The sequence below is a fragment of the Acinonyx jubatus genome, chromosome A1 (assembly GCF_027475565.1).
Source record: "Acinonyx jubatus isolate Ajub_Pintada_27869175 chromosome A1, VMU_Ajub_asm_v1.0, whole genome shotgun sequence".
Lineage (NCBI taxonomy): Eukaryota > Metazoa > Chordata > Mammalia > Carnivora > Felidae > Acinonyx > Acinonyx jubatus.
Genome location: NC_069380.1, coordinates 201,770,389 through 201,789,653, shown reverse-complemented (window position 1 = coordinate 201,789,653; position 19,265 = coordinate 201,770,389). Strand labels below are relative to the sequence as shown.

The 19,265-nt window shown below is 40.3% G+C and overlaps 1 protein-coding gene across 2 annotated transcripts in view; it reads left to right on the top strand.

Moving 5' to 3' along the window:
• NIM1K (NIM1 serine/threonine protein kinase) overlaps positions 1 to 19,265 on the top strand; it is a 64,871-nt gene that overhangs the window by 9,868 nt on the left and 35,738 nt on the right. Inside the window, exons 1-2 of one of the 2 annotated variants that reach the window (XM_027076219.2) lie at positions 4,177 to 5,256; positions 5,652 to 6,136. The exons of the other annotated variant lie outside the window; for it this stretch is intronic. The gene's annotated coding sequence lies outside the window, so the exon portion shown is untranslated. Of the gene's footprint in view, positions 1 to 4,176; positions 5,257 to 5,651; positions 6,137 to 19,265 lie in introns of those variants that run through there. 2 annotated transcript variants of the gene reach the window in all.

Genomic DNA, 19,265 nt, shown 5'->3' with positions numbered 1-19,265 from the left:
GGATGCTTTTGGCTGCAAGGAATAAAAAGAGGTCTATTAGCTTGGCTAAAAGAGGTTTATTTTCACGTAGAAAAAGAGATCTAGATAGGTGTCTTGGTCTGCCCAGGCTGCCATAACAAAATACCATAAAATGGGACCCTTAAACAACAGAAACTGATTTTCTCACGGTTCTGGAGGTGGGAAGTCCGATACCAGGGTGCCAGCACGCTCGGGTTCTGATGAGCACCGTCTCTGTCTTTCAGATGGCCACGTTCTTGCTGTGTCCTCACATGGCAGAGAGAGGGAACTCTCTGATCTCCTAAGGACACAAATCCCATCGTGGGGGCCCTACCCTTGTGGCCTTATCTAAACCTAAATCCTGTCTCCAAATATCAACACACCGGGGCTTAGGGCATCAACGTGTGAATTCTGGGGAAGACACAATTCATATATAGCGAGAAATCATTGATAGCTTTGTTTTAGTTGCCATTAGAGACCTAGTTTATTGCTATCTTTCTGCTCTGCCATTCTTCCTCTTGCTCTCATGGTTATCATTTCAGTTTGTTTAGCTGGCCACGAAACCTCCAGACAAGGTCCACACAGGAAGAAAGGGAAAGGAGCTGAGCCACTTACAACTATGCCATTTTATGGGGAAGCATAAGATATTGAAAATCCCTTACTAAGGTCCCATTTGCCAGAACTGTGTCTCCAGGCCAGCCCTAGCTGTCGGGGAGAAAGAGCACGCGGGCTTCCAGCTTCTATAGCAGAAGTTGAGGAAGGGAGAAAAGAGTTAGTAAAGATGTTGAGTGAGCCAGCCAGCAGTGTTTGCCACACTCGTCACTTATTGATAGGGTGCTCATATGTCCCAGTTTGCCAGCGACAGCCCTGGTTTGCATCTGTTGTCCCAGTGTGATTATTAATAGCAACCCCTTCTATTCTCAAAAATGTCTTGGTTTGAATGACAAATGCTATGTTCATTCCACTTATTAAGTGCTTGCTATTTACTGTAGGCTCTTATTAAATGGTAGTTACTAGTAAGATAGAAGGCAACCATACGATAAATAATAAGCCAAGATTACATGTGGCGAATGCCTGTGATGCCACTTCGTAATATGGGATACAATACTACGATATTGATTTGGCCTAAGAGTGTTTTGAGGACTGATGACGCAGACTAGAAAGCCACTTACATATTAAGGCAGATATACTTTTCTGCCGTCACAAAATTTATCAGAGAAATTTTGCATATGAGAAGAAACATTATTTTATCTTCTAGATTATTCTCTTGTGGAGAATGTAGTAGAGTGTGACCTTGGGCTATTTAGTAATAAAGCCCTCCTTAATCAGGAGAAAATATTTGTATCTTCCAAATATTCTTTCGAGTTGATTTAAAATAAAACTATTTACTTAACTGTTTATTTTTTTTCCCCTTAGCTCGGTTTTAAAATCCTAACAATTTGTTTTACAAATGCATATATTCTGTTGGACTGACAGTGGAAACAAACAAATTAAAGAAATTTGGTTCTTGTTTTGTCCCTGGCCACCAGTTAGTAAGTCTCTTTCCTCTCTGGATCTGTTTCTCATATACAAAGTGAGAGATGAAATAATCGTGGGGGGTCCTCTACTTTGTGTTCCTAAGAGTCCCTGAGTGTGTTTGGGTCATCAAGGGAAACCAGGAAACAGCCAATCTGCTTGTGGCCTCAGGTCACTTTGGTCTGAGGATGTGTTAAGAAGTAAGACTGCAGAGGAAAACTGACATGAGGTCACAAAGCGCATGCATATCCATCCAGCCAAGCATCTTGCCGTTCATTTTTGGCAGAAGGACGGCATTTCCTAAACAGCACGGAAGGTCAGTGGTACTTGATGGGCTGGAGGGAAGAAAGACACGGGAGGAAAAGACTTGTTTTATTCTATTCCGGGTTCTGAATTCTTTACATGTTCAATGACCTAACATCTCTGGTCCAAGGAGCAGAGTGGCCGTGAAGCGTAACTCACCTGTCCCGGGGTTTGTGTTCTGAGAAATTCTAGCAGCACATCACAGGTTAATAGTTTTGACACAGTGTGCTCTTGGTGGTTCAACTCCAGCCCTCCCACTCCCATTCTGCTGTTACAGGTATCCCCCGCTTTTCTAAGTTCACATTACACCATCCCGCTTTTACCAAAAAACCTACATCGGTACCTGTTTTCACTCACCGAGAGAAATCTGCAGAAGATTTTGGCTTTTATGAAAAAAGGCAAAAAGTGAACATGCATTCAGCGTCGGCTTTGCCGCGAGCCTCTATGGGGGCAGTACACCCGGAACAGTGGCAGAGGCCACACCGAGCTCCTTCCTCGGGAACTACACTGGGCACACGAGCATCACAGAGCTTTGAGCTGTTGTCTGTGAGCATCTGTGCTTTGTCGCAATTTATTTTGAGCATCTGCTAGCAAAACGTGTCCCAAAGGATTAGAAAAGCCCAAGAAGGGTATTTTGGGGGTCTGGGAATGCTAAAAAAAATCCCATAAAAATGAATGGTAATGGCTCCTTCACTTTTCTGCCATTTCAGCTTATGAACGGTTTCATACGAACCCTCTACTTTTGGAAAGTGGGGGAAAGCTTTATCTCCTTTCTAAATGACACCACCAATGTTCTACAACCTTAGTTCCTTATTACTTTTATTTTTGAAATGAAAGATTTAGAATCTAGATCATTTGCCTGCTCAGTCAACCCAACCAATTTTTGTTTAGATTTTCTCATGGGAAATAATGTTATCAAATAGCTGAAGAGATTAAGCATTCCAATGTCCTTCTGCCACTTTTAGGAGTAACTGCACCCTGGATTTTGATATCTAGGTTGCTTGTTGAAACAGCGATGCCTGATTGATATCCTCAAGGTTCTAAGGACTGCTGTTCTGAGGTCATTCCACGCTCCCCATCCCTGACCACCTTCAGTGCGGTTGGCAATTATTTTGGAGTTTTTTTTCTCCTTATAAGTCCTCATTGGCACTTCCTTTCCTACCTTATCTTCCCCCTTCCTAAAAGCTCATTTACTTTTATGAAATCTTCCTTAGGTAGATTTTGATTTTCTCAACTTTTTTTTTCTTTAGTTTTTTTTAAAATGTTTATTTATTCTGACAGAGAGACAGAGTGCGAGTGGCGGAAGGGTTGAGAAAGAGGCAGACGCAGAATCTGAAGCAGGCTCCAGGCTCTGAGCTGTCAGCACAGAGCCCAGCATGGGGCTCAAACCCACAAACTGAGATCATGACCTGAGCCAAAGTCAGATGCTTAACTGACTGAGCCACCCAGACACCCCATCTCAACTTTTCAACTTGTCAGGTTTACAATCATCTGCTGAACATTTCCTGCTTTAGCTAATTCATGGAAATGCTGAAAAAGAGTCCCCCCAGTTCCATGCCCAGTACAACTCATTGCCTTGTCCAAAATTGCTCAAAACTCTAGGTTTCTGCGGCTCTTCTGAACCACCCATATGTAATAGTTTTGCTCATACCTCTTTTAGAAGGTTTAGATGTTTGCAGTACCAGTCTATGTTGTGAAATTCAAACAGGTCTGTTTGCACGTGGGTGCCATGGAACAAAAGACCAAATATACCGTTTTAAGCATACCACCACGCAAAAACAGAGAACAGTAGAGATTTCGACTGAAATCCCTTAGGCTTATAGGTTCGTTTGGGGGAGAGTTTACATCTTTATCATGTTGAGCATTCCTTTACTAAATATGGTGTCTTTCCATTTATTAGAACTTCTTTTATGTTCTCCCATAAGCTTTCATAATTTTCCTAATTTATGTCTCTCTCAGCTCCTTTATTGGATTTATGCTTAGGTTTCTCGGGAATTTTATTGCTACTCTTGTCAATGGAATATATATTATTTCTTTATTGTTACCAGAGTATTATTGGTGAATACGAATGTTATTGGATTTACATTAATCTTGTATCTAGAAACACTGTTAAACCTACTTATCAGTTCTAACGGTTTCTGAGTAGGGACTCTGGGATTTTCTATGTTTAAAATATGTGTCTGAAAATAAGAATAATTTTATTTCTTTCTTTTCAATATTTAGTTATTGTCTTCTTTCATTGGCTAGAGGTTCCAATAAACATTGAATAGAAGCAGTACTGGAAGGCATCCTTGTTTTCTTCCTGACTTTGTAGGAAGAGACAGCTTGTTTTTTTTTTTTTAAGTTTATTTATTTTGAGAGAGACAGAGATAGCACGAGTGGGGGAAGGGCAGAGAAAGAGAGGGAGAGAGAGAGAGAATCCCAAGCAGGTTCCATGCCGCCAGCGCAGAGCCTGGTGTGGGGCTTGAGCCCACAAAGCCGTGAGATCATGACCTGAGCCAAAACCAAGAGTTGGACATTCAACTGACTGAGCCACCCAGGCACCCCAAGACTGCTTCTAATATTGAGCCACTTAAAAAGATATTTACTATAGGTCTTTGGTAGATAGACTTAACTTGTTTGAGCAAGTTCTCCTCTGCACCTAGTTTGCTGATATTTTATTAATAATGAGTGTACAGTTTTAGCAAATGCTTTTTCTGCACCTGCTGAGATACCTTTTTGATTTTCTCCTTTAATTAATTTATGTGCTTAATAAAACTCGTACATCTTCTATTGTTAAGCAAGGCTTATATTCTTGAGAGACATTTTATTGAGAGATGCCTTTATAGATATATTGTTGGATTTGATTTAGTACTACTATTTTATTTTACATTTTTGATATCTATGGTTAGGGAGTGAAATTGGCTTATAATTTCACTTTCTTGTAGAGGCTGCCAAACTTTCAATCGGTATTCTATTCCAAAATGACCTGAGTTGTGGTTGTAGCTTAAAGTATAGCTTGTTTTTTCTATGGCATGTACATGTATAGCAAGGATTGCTCTTATTTATTTATAACCTCCTTTGAGGCATTTGGACTCATTTAGCAATAATGATAATAATCATGACCCATTTTGAACTTTCTCACTATAGGTTGTCATTCAAAAGCACAGAGTTATCTAGAGTTTCATCAAGTCAATTTGGCTACTTTGCAGTGGTGATAAGCCCATTACGAAGCTGGGAATGAAGAAAAAATTAATTTGTGTATTAACTGTTACTGATGTTGATCGGGCCCAGTGGTTTATCCAAAAACAAAGAATACTCCTTTCTGATTCTCCTGCCTGCCCTCGCTACTATGGCTGATTCATGTCATGCCCAAGTCTGGACTTCGTGGTGGTTGCTGGTTCCCTAGAACATTAAGTTCCACAGTAATATACAGCAAATAGAGGCAGCAAATGGAGTCTGGTAGGCTTGGGTCCCTTGCTCTCCCTGCTACTTGCCAGCTCTTTGAGTTTGGACAAATTCTTTCACCTCTCTAAAATGTTAGTTATTCATCAGTGCAACGGGAATTTTAATATCATCAAACAGAGTTTGTTATAATGATTAAATCCATAACAGAGTGCAGTATCTGGTATAGTGTAAACGCTTAAAAGAAGCACCTTTATTTTTTCACTGTTAGAATGAATAAAATGCTAATGATACTATGCTAACACCAACTGAAAGTGTGGCTTCTTTCAAATGTCCTTCAAAAGGTGCTATTAGTTTGCAGTTTACAAGTTTCTGTTACAGTGCCTTTCATATATTATGTCTTAATCCTTTTTCTTTTAAAAAATATTTATTTGGTGCCTCTCATATCCTAGGGTTAGATGCTGGGGAATATTGAAGATATGAGATAAATAAGCAGCAGAGATCAGTCTAGAGAGACAAAATACAATTAGAATATGAACTGATAGAACGTAAGATGTGGGATATCAAGATGGAACATAAGATATGGGAATATCAAGATTGATCTCAGTGGGACTGAGGAAGAAGCAACTAACTGTCTAGGTAAGTAGAGCAAAGAAAACATGAAGAAGGTCATATTTCAGTAGGGTCTTAAAGGCTGAAAGAGGTAAGGAGCAAATGTGTTCCAGTCCTAGCAAGCTAGGTACGTAAAACTACCCCGGCAGGAAAAAGATAGTTTATGATAGGAAAGGTAAAACTTTAGGAATAAATTGCATAATTGATTCTGATCTCAGAACTTCCCTTCAGGGCTGGATATTTAACTATGAGTCTGAGCCTGTGGGAAGGAGAGCAGGGATGCCTTGGAACCCTGGGTAAACACTGACCCTCTGGTGTCCTGGAGGTAAGATTTAATTCACTGCTAATTAGTGTTGGCTTTGGCTCCCTTGGGGAAGTATAAACATAAAGAAGGAAAGGAGTGGGGAGAAGGGCAAAAGGCAAGTGCATGGATGTGTATTTTGCAGAACTGCTCTGGAGGAATTGAGACGTGCAGAGAAGGTCTTGAAAATAGAGCAGGGATTATTTCGCATGCTTTAAAATAAAGCAAATTCTGCTGGAGGCTGCTAACATATCACACCCTAAAAATAAAAACAAAGGAATATGGAGCCTTTTTTATTCTTACTGTGATCATTTTAACCTTCCAAAAGGAAGCCATAATTGGGCTGTTTTTATTGTCTGTGGGCTGGAGCAAATGCTGGTCTGTAAACATTCTGATGCTTCCAACTCAAATAGCCTTCTTAGGAATGTCTACCCACATTTGAGGTGTGCTTCACTGGGAACCTTAGAATGTTCTAGAAAAACAACAGGGCATCTCACCAAACCCACAATCTTTCAGAAATTTTCCAGCCAGAGTTATTCCGGCTGGGGGCACATGTAACAAATGTGCCCTTGTTTCAAGAGAAGATACTTCAAAGAGTTTTGGGATTTTGTTTGGTTGTTTTCAGTTTTTTGTTTTTTTTTTTTGCCTTTATATTTTCTTTATCATAGAACAGTTGTTTTAGTGTTGTGGTTGCTGTTGCTGTTGTTTTTCCACCAGAGAAGTATATGAAAGAAATATCTATTTCTGTATCTTCTGGGATCCACACTACCCTTTAAAATATCTGCACAACTCAGATCAATTCACGTGGCACTTATGAACTCCTCCTGGGTACTCAGTGTCCAGAATCCTGAAGTTAATAAGATTGAGGACTTGCCCCATAGAACCCCACATTCCAGTAGGGAGGACAAATATGTGCACAAGTAACACAAACACCAGACAGAATGTGAAGATGTTCAAGGAAAACACAGAGTTGGTGCGGGAAATACCAGAGGAAGAGCTGTGTTCTGCCTGAAGTTTCGAGAAGAGAAGGGAAGAGAAGAGAAGAGAAGAGAAGAGAAGAGAAGAGAAGAGAAGAGAAGAGAAGAGAAGTTTGAATAATAAGTAGAATTTTAACCATTAGACGATTGAAATAAGAAAAAGAATGGAATTAATCTCTTATAAAACAAGAATTTAAAATAATTGTTGTGCTTACCAACAAAATAACTCTGTTTTAATTTGTTTACTCATTCATCTATTCCATAAACAAGTATTGAGTACCTATGATGTGCCAGGCACTCTTTAGAGAGAGAGGTGAATAGAACATCCTCTCTGCCCTCAGTACCCTTATTGTCTAGACAGATAGAGATGTTCACACAAGAGACAGATGTGCACAGACAGGCGCATGAAATACTCTGAGAGTACCACAGACTTAAAGGAGTCGAGGATGACTGCACAGCGGGGTAGAGTTTGGAAGGTTCGAGGGGGAACAGGTTAAAGAAAACAGTCCATGTAGAAGGAATGTCATGTACAAAGGTGTGGAGGCATGAAGCAGCATGGGATGCTTGTAGGCCCTCAAGTATTTTGATGTTCTCAAATATAGGGCTGTAGGGGAGGAAAAATGCTCCTGGACCTTCCTAGAGTCCTTGGCTGGGTCTGAAAAGTAAATTGACAAAGATTAACAGGAGAAGAATGTATACAAGTGTTTAACCTAAGTTTGATGCGACATGGGAGCCTTTACAAGGAAATGAAGACCTACAGAAACAGAGCTGAGTATTTTATGCTAGGTTTGATGAGGAGTGGAGAGTCGTGGAGGAACACTATGATAAGTCAAGGAGTACAGTGGTCCCCCCTTATCCGCGGGTTTGCTTTCCACGATTTCAGTTACCTGAGGTCAAGTGGGGCCCCGAAGTAGAAGATTCTCCTTCTGTCTTATCTGCAGAAGGTCAAGGGTAGCCTAACGGTGGGTCACCATGCCTACGTCATTCACCTCATCTCACCACACAGGCGTTTTATCATTTCACATCTTCACAAGAAAGGTGAGTACAGTCCAATAAGATATTTTGGCAGACCACATTCACATGGCTTTTATGACAGCATATTGTTGTAATTGTTCTATTTTATTATGAGCTATTGCTGTTAATCTCTTAGTGTTCCTAACTTATAAATTAAACCTTATCATAGATATACACATATAAGAAATATCATAGTATCCACAGAGCTCAGTAGTTTCTGTGGTTTCAGACATCCACTCAGGGTCTTGGGACACATCCCCCAAGGATAAGGAGGGACCACTGTATGAGGTAAGTGTATAAATTGGGGGAAGCTTAGCAAGGCCTAATTGTTAGGATTCTAACTGGTGCCCCTTGTCTTCAGAGATAAGGATGCTCTTTTTCTTCAGGTACAGGGAGGGCACCCCTCACCTGAAGATTTTACAGCATGTTTCAGGGGAGAAGGAAGTCAAACGGACTCTCCTACTTAAAACACTCAATATATCAAGGTGCCGTATTTGGGGTAGCATGCCCTGAATCCTATCAGGGCATATGGAGTGGGGCAAGTGGGAGCAGGGGACATGAGAAATAAGACTAGAAATAAAATCAAAAGCCAGATCTCGAAGAGCTTTCTAGACCATGCAATGGAGATTGAATTCCACCCAATATTCATTTTAAATTTTGTTTAAAAGTTTACTTATTTCTTTTGAGAAAGACAGAGTCAGCACGAGTAGAGGAGGGGCAGAGAGCAAGGGAAACAGAGAATCCCAAGCAGGATCCTCACTGCCAGCACAGATCCCAATGTGGGGCTCGAACCCACGAAGCCGTGAGATCATGACCTGAGCCGAAACCAAGAGTTGGATGCTTAATCAACTGAGCCACCCAGGCGCCCCTGTTCCATATTCATTTTAGTGAAGTTCGTTTAAGCAGAGCAGTAATACCTAAATTTTAGAAAGCTCCTACAGATGGTTTCCTGGAGGATAGAGTGGAGCTGGGAAAGACAGCATGCAGGAAAGGCTGTCAAGAGGCTGTTTCGGCCAGCTAGGTCCAGGGCAGGATTTAGACCATTAGGGGGCAATTGCCCTCATCAGCCTAACATGCAATTTAGAATTTAGGCAAAGATAACCATAAAATACCTAATAAAGTGCATGTTCTGATTTTTCTTATGATGATTATTGAGATGCCTTGAAAAAGATCAAATTTCAAAATATTTTAAGACTTTTATTGGCTCGTCCCTGCATGTGCCTCTCCATCTGCTGTGGGATCCAGTCGTGCAGGAGTCAGGCTGATGGGTGAAAGGACTGGGGTGGTATTGAAGTGGGGGGGCTTACAGGACTAGGTGAAGGGAAGAGAGAAACCTGGGATGGCGCTTAGATTCTGACCGGGCCCACAGGGTACTGGCCAAGCTCTGCCTTTGGAGTGCTACTGCCCGAGGCAGGCACACCTCTCACATCTGTTCCCCCTGCAGAGTCCCTCCATGTTTTGCACTTCGTCCAGGCTCCAAAGAGTGTTTTAAAATGCCCTCCTCTGGGGACCCTCACAGACTTTAAAATCCTCAGGACCAGATTCAGCCTCCGACACGACCACCATTTCAGCACAGCTCTGTCATGAGGCTCCTGACTCAAGTTGGCTCAGGAGAGGAGGGCTCAGCAGGGCCTCCCAATCCTCTCACCCATCGCTTATCCTCCCCTGGCATGTGCTCCTCCACGCAGAGGTAACCTGGTCCCCTTACTCACTCTGGGACTCCTGCTCAGTGGCACAAAAGAGAAGATGCCGCCTGATAGAGACTCGTCTTTCTCCCAGCGTCATGCACCACCCACTCCCAGCCCCCAAATCTGTCTGGGAACAAAGCCCCAGGCAACAGCTAAATATATCTCTGGGATTGTTCCTGAATATACCAAAGCATCAGGGACTGAGAAGAGAATTTTCCCCATGATCCTCGGCCCAGGGCTCATTGCACTGTTTTCTTCAGGATTCCCAAAGCCCCAGCTTCAAGACAAAATATTTACAGATGCCTTCTCGAATAGAGGCTTAGCTCCCTCTCCATGGTCTTCCAGGCCCAGTGCAGGATACTGGCTCCCTAAGTGTCATTTATGTTCATCACCAACATTTGAGTGTCTACTTCTGTTTGGGAATCTATTCTGTATAAGCAATGTCACCATTTCAACCACTTGATTTAATGTGGTGCCAGGTTTCATTTCTTTCTAAGCCATCTTATTTCTGAATTGCAAACTTTTAAAAATCGCGACTTTGGAGTACTGGACTAGACCATCTCAGTCCGTGGTGGGGGGAGTGGTTTACCATATCGGGGAGGAGTCACTTTTACATCCATGGTCATCAGAGACAGGCCACAACCTCCAGATATTGGTGGAGATAAATGTATATTTTTAGCCCCTAGGCCAGGAAAATCTCTGTGGTGATCATAGTAAAAACGGCACACGCAGAAGTATACAGAGTAAAATATGATAGAGCTCCTCGGATTCTCCACCTTCAGCCCAATTTCATTTCACTGTCAATGGTTGGGAACTCGTGGGTCCAGAACTTTTCCTGCACTTGGCAGATATCTTTCCTTATGTATGACTAGATCCCTGCTTCAGTGAATAGTGAGTGACTATTTTCATGAAGCTCTCAGAAATGTGCCCTTTCGTGGACCTTATGGCTGTTCGCCTATACACGCCTTATCTTTACAATTATAAATAATTCATAAAATTATTCCAACTAAGGTAGTACAGGGCCGGGAGAGCGGAGTGTGGGCTGAGAATCACAGTGGAAACCTTGATGCACCTACAGAATCGTTTCGTGTTCAATCGGTGATCTTGCCATTTGATGCACTGAAATATCTAGTCTCCAGAGCTCAAACTCTGCTTCTGAACTGCTCTGTGAGATGAGAGATCCTCATTATCTACTTTAACACCACTCCTTGGGGAAATTTTTTCATCCAGAAATACCGGGTCAATTAGCAAGCACTATGGAACAGTATGCAATTCTCAGAACTGGCTTCCAAAGCCTCCTGGCTCCCTGGTGGGCAGCACTTAACCTGCCTCTTCAGCATTGTGTAATCACTCCCTCAATCAGCCCCCAAACGGTGCCGCTCTAGGGAACAAAGTGTCTCTAATTACACTTGCCTTTCTCTTCCTCAATCACGAAGGTCCTCTGTGCAGAAGCCTGTGCCAAGCAGTTCTTGGAGCAGGAGAGGCACAGTCAGACGTGGGAAGGCCCTGACTCTCCTTTTTTTTTTTTTAATATTTAAATTTTTAATTATTTTTAATTTATTATTTTTTTTAATTTACATTCAAGTTAGTCCGCATATAGTGCAACAATGATTTCAGGAGTAGATTCCTTAGTGCCCCTTATTCATTTAGCCCATCCCCCCTCCCACAACCCCTCCAGTAACCTTTAGTTTGTTCTCCATATTTATGAGTCTCTTGTATTTTGTCCCCCTCCCTGTTTTTATATCATTTTTGCTTCCTTTCCCTTGTGTTCACCTGTTTTGTATCTTAAAGTCCTCATATGAGTCAAGTCATATGATATTTGTCTTTCTCTGACTGACTAATTTCGCTTAGCATAATACCCTCCGGTTCCATCCACATAGTTGCAAATGGCAAGATTTCATTCTTTTTGATTGCTGAGTAATCCTCCATTGTGTATATATACCACATCTTCTTTATCCATTCCTCCATCGATGGACATTTGGGCTCTTTCCATACTTTGGCTGTCGTTGATAGTGCTGCTATAAACATGGGGGGTGCATGTGTCCCTTCGAAACAGGACACCTGTATCCCTTGGATAAATACCTAGTAGTGCAATTGCTGGGTCATAGGGTAATTCTATTTTTAATTTTTTGAGGAACCTCCATACTGTTTTTCAGAGCAGTTTATTTTGCTTTTCCAAGCCAGGTAGGCCTGTGTGATTTTTGACTCCACAACTCGTGTTCATTAATGGATTTACATCATTATATACCAGGCTCCCTTCAGATGAAAGGCCAGTGGGGTTTTGATGTATTTTCTCTTCATGTAAAGTCCAGAATGACTGCATGATTTATGAATTTCCTGCCCCCCTAGAAGCTTTTCTGTTTCCCATCAAGATGAATACTTATTTGTTTTTTAAAAAGCAACTTAATCTTTGATCCTGGTATACTTCTAGGTATAAATGGATAAAGAAATGTAAATGCCCTTTGTTACCATTTTCTTTCCTGAGAGCATTTAAAAATGTAGAGATGCCATATTTTATATGCACTAAAGTGCTCTTTTATGAAGACCTTAGGAATGGTTCTCTGTGAGGTGAGTTGAGGGGGTGTCCTTTATGGAAACCAGGCAGGGTTTCCAGACTGTCCAAGCCAGTCAACTTGGAGCTCATAGGAGCCAGCCTCCTGTGAATTTTGAATTGTTCCTCGTAACAACAAATGAAAAGCTGCAGCAGCTGAGAGCAGATGTAGTGGCTACAGAGATCAAAGAATTGCTTTTATCCTCTGGTATGCAAGATTTGAGTTTAAATGTGAATGATGTCTTGTAATCAATGCATTTGATACCTGTGAGTAATGCGGTAAAGAAAAGTATCAGAGGTTGGGTAGAAAGATAAGGAAACATTTGCTTAATTAAAGAGGGCTTTTGGGGGAAGGTGAGCAAGGACAAAGTATTTTGGAGACCATGGACAAGTCATATAACCTCTCTGGGCCTTTGTCCTCTCATCTCTGAAATGAAGAGGTGGGAGAGAGGAGCATGGAGATGTCTTCCATTTCTAACATTCCAGGATTGCATAATTCTTTATTCTATGCATTTAGACAGTCTGGGCAAAGACCTGTAGGCAAGAAAGGGGAGATAGCTATTAAGAATGTGAACAGGAATGGAAGTTACAGGTAGAGATATAAATGGCCGAAAAGAGAACATGAATCGTCTGGGAGCAGAAGGATATTTAATCCAAAACATGGTCAAGGTAGTTATGGAAAAAGATTTGGAGGCAGCTGGCTGGGTAGTCTGCATTAAGTGAATATTTTCTAGTGTAACATTTTAATTCCTCTTATTATTTTAAGTGTATTTTAGTAGCTTTATTGAGATATATTTTAAATATACAATTTACTCATTTAAAGTATACGATTCAATGGCTTTTCATACATTCACAGAGTTGTGCATCCATCACCACAATCAATCTTAGGACATTTTCATTACCCTAAAAAGAAACACTGCTCTGCCTAACAGCATTCCCAACTCCTCCCCGAAACCCCAGTCAACTACTAATCTGCTTTCTCTTTTTAAAGATTTGCCTATTTTGAACAGTTTACGTACATCGTATCATACAATATATAGTCCTTTGTGACTGGTTTCTTTCACTTAGCACGATGTTTTCAAGGTTTGTCTATGTCACAGCATATGTCAGTACTTCAATTCTTTTTATTGATGGCATAATAATATTCTATCATCTGGATATACCACATTTTATTGATCCCTTCTTCAGTTGATGGATATTTGGGTGTTTCTACTTTTTAGCTATTATGAATTATGTTGCTAGGAACACTTGTATAAAAGTTTGTGTGTCGACATATGTTTTCATTTCTTACAGGTATATACCGAGGAGTGAAATTGCTGATAACTATATTCAGCTGTTTTTAAAAATTGACCAATTGTTTTTCAAAGGGCTGAACCATTTTACATTCCCCTCAGCAGGATACAAGGGTTCTAGTTTCTCCACATCCTTGCTAACACCTGTTAGTATGTCTTTTTGATTCTAGCCATCCTAGTGGGTGTGAAGAGGTCTTACTATGATTTTGCATTCCCTGGTGACTAATGATGTTGAGCATCTTTTCATATGTTTATTGACCATTTATGTATCTTCTTAGATAAATGTCTATTCAGGTCCTTTGCAGGTTTTTAATTGGATTATTTATCTTTTTATTATTGCGTTCTATTTCTAGATTCTAGATACAAGTCCCTTACCAGATACATGATTTGCAAAAAATTTTTTTTCCTCCATTCTGCAGGTTGTATTTCACTTTCTCGATGGCATCCTTTGAAGCATTACAGTTTTTAATCAATGAGACCAGTTTCTATTTTTGTTTTTGTTGCTTGTACTTTTGTCACAGGCTGACAAATGATTGCCTAACCCACAGTTGTGAAGATTTATGCCTATGCTTTCTTCTAAGAGCTTTATAGTGTTAGCTCTTAATTTGGGTCTTTGATGCATTTTGAGACAACTTTTGTTTATGGCTTGAGGTAGAGGTCTAACTTCATTCTTCTGCATATAGATAGCCTTTTAATGATTTTTAACTATATATTTCTAGTTATTTTCTGAAAGGTTACTCTAGGGCTTAAAATATATTTTTAACTTATCAGAACCTAGTTTAAATTTATACTAACATAATTGCAGTGAGGTCTAGAAATTGTACTCCTTTATAGCTCCATTCCCATCTCCCCTTTGTTTTGCTATTATTGTTATAATTGTTACATCTGTATGTGTTAAAAATGCAACATACTGTTGTAATTGTTACTTTATGTAATTTTATGTTCTTTAAGGAAACTGAAAGAATGAAGGATAGTCTTGAATGAATAGATAGTCTTGGAGGTTATTATGAACCCCGTTAGTACAGAAATGCTTTCCACGTTGCTCATTATCATATCCCCTACACCTAGAACAGTCTTTGTCACATAGTAGGTGCTCACCTAATACATAAATGAATGAATAATGATCTCCATGCAGGTACTAAGTGGAGAGAGAGAGAGAGCATCCCCAAAAGATGTGGAGATCAGTAATGAAGAGATTAAGAGAATAAGATTACATGATTGTGGAGCTGTTGTGGGAGAGGTAGTGATCACAGTAAAAAGTAAGACAATGTCTTTCTCATTCAATGTCATATGTGTCTGATGTGTCTGATGTCGGGCACAGTTGACATTTGGGAGAGGCTCATTAAATGTTGAATGAATAAGTGAAGCATCTTATGGCTGGTGCAGATCTTGGGGGATGAGGCAAGAGAGTTTCAGTCTTAGAAGTCCCTGTGCTCCCCAAATGGACAATCTCTGCTTCTTCTCAGTGACCCTGGTGCTTCTTCTGGGCTGACAGACCCCCCTGGATTGTCAGCTGCCTTTGTGTGTTCTCAGCAGGATGTCCGATCACTGAAAGATGAGAAGTACAAGCCTGTTGGTTAGGACTTAGCAGAGGGAAGACAGGATAAATTTATCATTAACCAAGTTGGTAGGGTGGAGGGTGGGCAATAAGAAGAGGAAGAAGGAAGAAGAAGGAAGAAGGAAGACAGTGAGGTAACTAAGAGGAAGCCTATGATAATTCTAGACTTAATTAACTCATTCATTCACCCACAACACCTATTGAAAGCCTGCTTTGTACTAGACTAGAGATGGATATGACAACATATTCAACTTTCCTTATGCCAAATGTTAAACCCTAAACAAAAAAATGTACTTCACTGTTGTAAGAACATTCTGGAAATAACTATATAGCCCTTTATAGTGGTTAAGATGCCCAAGACTGAAGCCTCACTGACTGGGTTTGAATCCCAGATGGGTAGAGTTGCCTGATGACCTCCCTATGCTGATTAAACCTCCCTTTTCTGTAAAGTAGAGATATTAATACTTACCTCCCAGACTTCTAGATTAAATCGTTAGTACACATAAAGCACATAAGATATTGCCTACCATGTAATATGTAATATATAAGAGCTAGCTATTATTATTGCTGTAACAATTATTATTAAACAAAGACCACAATAGTTAATTGAGATCATCTAGTAAATTTCAATGCAATTTTAAAGTTCCCATTATCCATAGTACCTAGCTACCTACCTACAAATTTTCTTAGTAGCAGCCATTTATGTATATATGAATTGATTTTGAAGCTTGAGCTGTTAAGAAGAAACAACCCTCTTCTTATGTATGCTTGTTTCATTTTGTTAAATTATTACTATGGCAAAGAGCTGTTTTCTACCTTTAAAAACCAACTCCATTCCAGAGGTTACCAGAACAGAGAGGAGCCCTCATAATTCAGAGGGCTGGAAAGCAGTTGATTTATTTTCAAATTAGGTTAATATGAATGGATTGCTGTCTGAGATTTCAAAGCTGTGGCAGATCAATTGGCTCAGGAATCAAAGACACCAAAGGTGATGCTGTTAATGTAAATGTATGAGCCATTCAAAATACTAATTAAAGACTGTAGTTGGTTTTATCATGTAAAAGAGCAGCATCATGAAACATTCTTTTTTTAAAGTTTATGTATTTATTTTAAGAGAGAGAAGGAGAGAGAGAGAGAGAGAGAGAGCTACCGAGAGCCAGGGAGGGGGCAGAGAGAGAGGGAGAGAGAATCCCAAGTAAGTGCCATGCTCTTAGCACAGAGCCTAACATGGGGCTCGAACTCACGAACTGTGAGACCATGACCTGAGCGGAAACCAAGAGTCAGATGTTTACCCGACTGAGCCACCCAGGTGCCCCTGAAGGATTCTTTTTGAGACTTACAAAAGATATTTAGATTAGAAAGATACAGTAGAAAGGTTGAATGTTATTTCCATTACTGGATGTAAGAACCTCTTCCCTCTGCCCATCAAAGTGCTCCATAACCCACTATTGCTTGGACCCCTAAAGTACAAATCGGGAGTACAAGTAAGATTTGTCTTACTGCAGGGGCACCGGGGTGGCTCAGTCGGCCAAGTGTCCAACTCTTGATCTCAGCTCAGGTCATGATCTCACAGTTCATGAGTTCAAGCCCTGCATTGGCTCTGCACTGATGGTGCGGAAACTGCTTGGGATTCCATCTCTCCTTCTCTCTGCCCCTCACCTGCTTGTGCTCTCTCTCTCTCTCACTCTCTCCAAAAATAAATAAATAAACTTGAAAAAAAAAGATTTGTCTTACTGTAGAACTGCAGGTTCCTTCTGGTCAATTTTTTTTTTTTTTTTTTTTTAGTAGAAGCATGGAACTTACTTCAAACATTGAACATTAGCACCTGACATTCTTTTCTCAGCAACAGATTGCCTATGTTAGACCATGCGTATGCAGTGACTATCCAGGACTTAGGGTCCTGAATAACGCATTGTGTGGAGAGGACGTTGATGGCACATAATAGGTGTTTAATACGTGTTTGTTGAATGAATGATGGTGGTGAGGGTGAACTGAAAATAAATTGATCATAAATAGGAGTCTCATCTGATAATTTTACCCCAGATTATGATCCCAAACAAGTCATTTAACTAGATCATTCCATGCCTCAGTTTCCATGTCTTTAAAAGAGAGTCCCGATGAATAATATATTGTGGTTTAAATTAAATTGTGGGTTAAAATATTGATTTAAAAGTTGGTGCTTTTCGGAATAAAATAGAACTGTATAATAACACTGAAGACTCCCCCTGCCCAGCTCACCTGTTTAGAGTAGGGAGCAGGGAAGCAATTTAAACACCAGCTTGTATAGTTGCTCAACCCAGTCTTACACTGGTCATCAGAATGAACACTCACTCTCATTTGGCCTGAGGTTCCTTCCAGAGAGTGATGCTAACAGGTAAAACAAATAATACAACCGATATGCAACTACGTGATTATTTTTATCCTCAGTGACTACCCAAATAAGAGGAAGAAGAAAACAAAGTAAGAGGAAGGAATGCCACATATAAGTAGGATGATCATATTATATATGGAAACAAGGACACTTTTGAGAGTGAAAAAGCAGCTACTGTTAATTGCATCAGGACATGCTTAGACAGTCTTATGCAAACCAGAATGTGTGTTTAGCCTCGGTCTATGCCATGCCCAGAAGCAGTTTTTTAAGCATATAGGATCAATTTAACCCTTTTTACCCAATGAAATTTTTTTCCTTCCTGACCCCTTGTTTTGTTGATAAAACTCCTCCCACTTCCTCTAGGTAGAACATTGGTAGCTTCACCATCATGTGCTAGTTTCAGTGTCTCTAGTTCTCATTATAACATCATTGGCATTACTGAGGCAATGAGGAAGGAGGTATATACTTCCTGCTCCATTTGGTGAAATTCCACCTGTATTTTTAGCTAATTTACTCATGTGAATGTTCTGCAGTTACCGACTCCTTATTTTGTGTGATTCACTACAGGTCCTTGTAACCTGTAGACAAGCCCTTGAGTTTGCTGACTTGACACATTTTATCTCAACTGATAAATAGCCTTGATAATTTTTCTTTCCCTCCAGTAGGATAGATTTTCCCTCTAACCGGCACTGCCCACTCAACAGTCAGAGTATTGACATCTCTTGCACCTGTCAGGATAGCTGTATGTTGTGACAAGAAGGAGGCAGGTCTTTTATACATGTGTTCAACAAATATTTAATTGAGCATGTATTGTGTGCCAGATGCTGTTTAGAGCCCTAGATTTTTAGTGTAGTCTGTGATTTCTCTATTGGTTTTCTTAATGGTATCTTTCGACAACCCAGAAAATTTTAAGTCTGATGATGTCGAACTAACCAAATTTTTTCTTTTCTATGGTTTGTGCTTTTTGTATCTAGTCCAAAAAGCTTGCCCTGCTTCAGCATCATGGATTTATTATCCTGTGTATGCTTCCGGAAACTTTTTGGCCCTAGGTTTTAAGTCAATGATCCATCTCAAATTCATTTTTGTGTATGGTATAGGATAAAAGTCAAGGTTCAACTTTTATTTACACAGACATCTAGTTGATTCAGCACCATTTGTTAAAAAAAGACTTCCTTCTCCCCATTAAATTGGCTTGGTGCCTTGGTGGAAAAACAACTGACCATGTATGTGTAGGTCAATTTCTGGAGTCTTTATTGTGATCCATTGGTCTATCCTTATACACCATCTTGATTACTGTAGCTCTTATGAATATAGTTTAAATAAGTCAAATACAATTACTACCCTTAATGGGTTTACAATCTGATGAGATGAACAGTCTGATGTAGAAGTCATAATAGTACAAAAAGGTGGAGAAAATCACAGTACTAGCCACAGATGTTGGAAGTACAAACGAGAACTCCACCAGGTTTAAGGTGGGCGGATGGGGAAGATTCCTGAAAGAGGTAATACTTAAAGTGATCCTTAAAGGGCAAGGAGGAGTTTGTAGAAGGTAGGAGCAGGCCTGATCCCCTCAAGGAAGAGAGAGAAGGCCAGTGTGGCTGGAGTGGAGTAGGTGAAAGGGAGACTGGAGTTGATGCCGGAGGGAGGACCACCTTGGACAGAACTTTGAAGGCCATTTTAAGGGTCTTGGCTTTTATTCTGA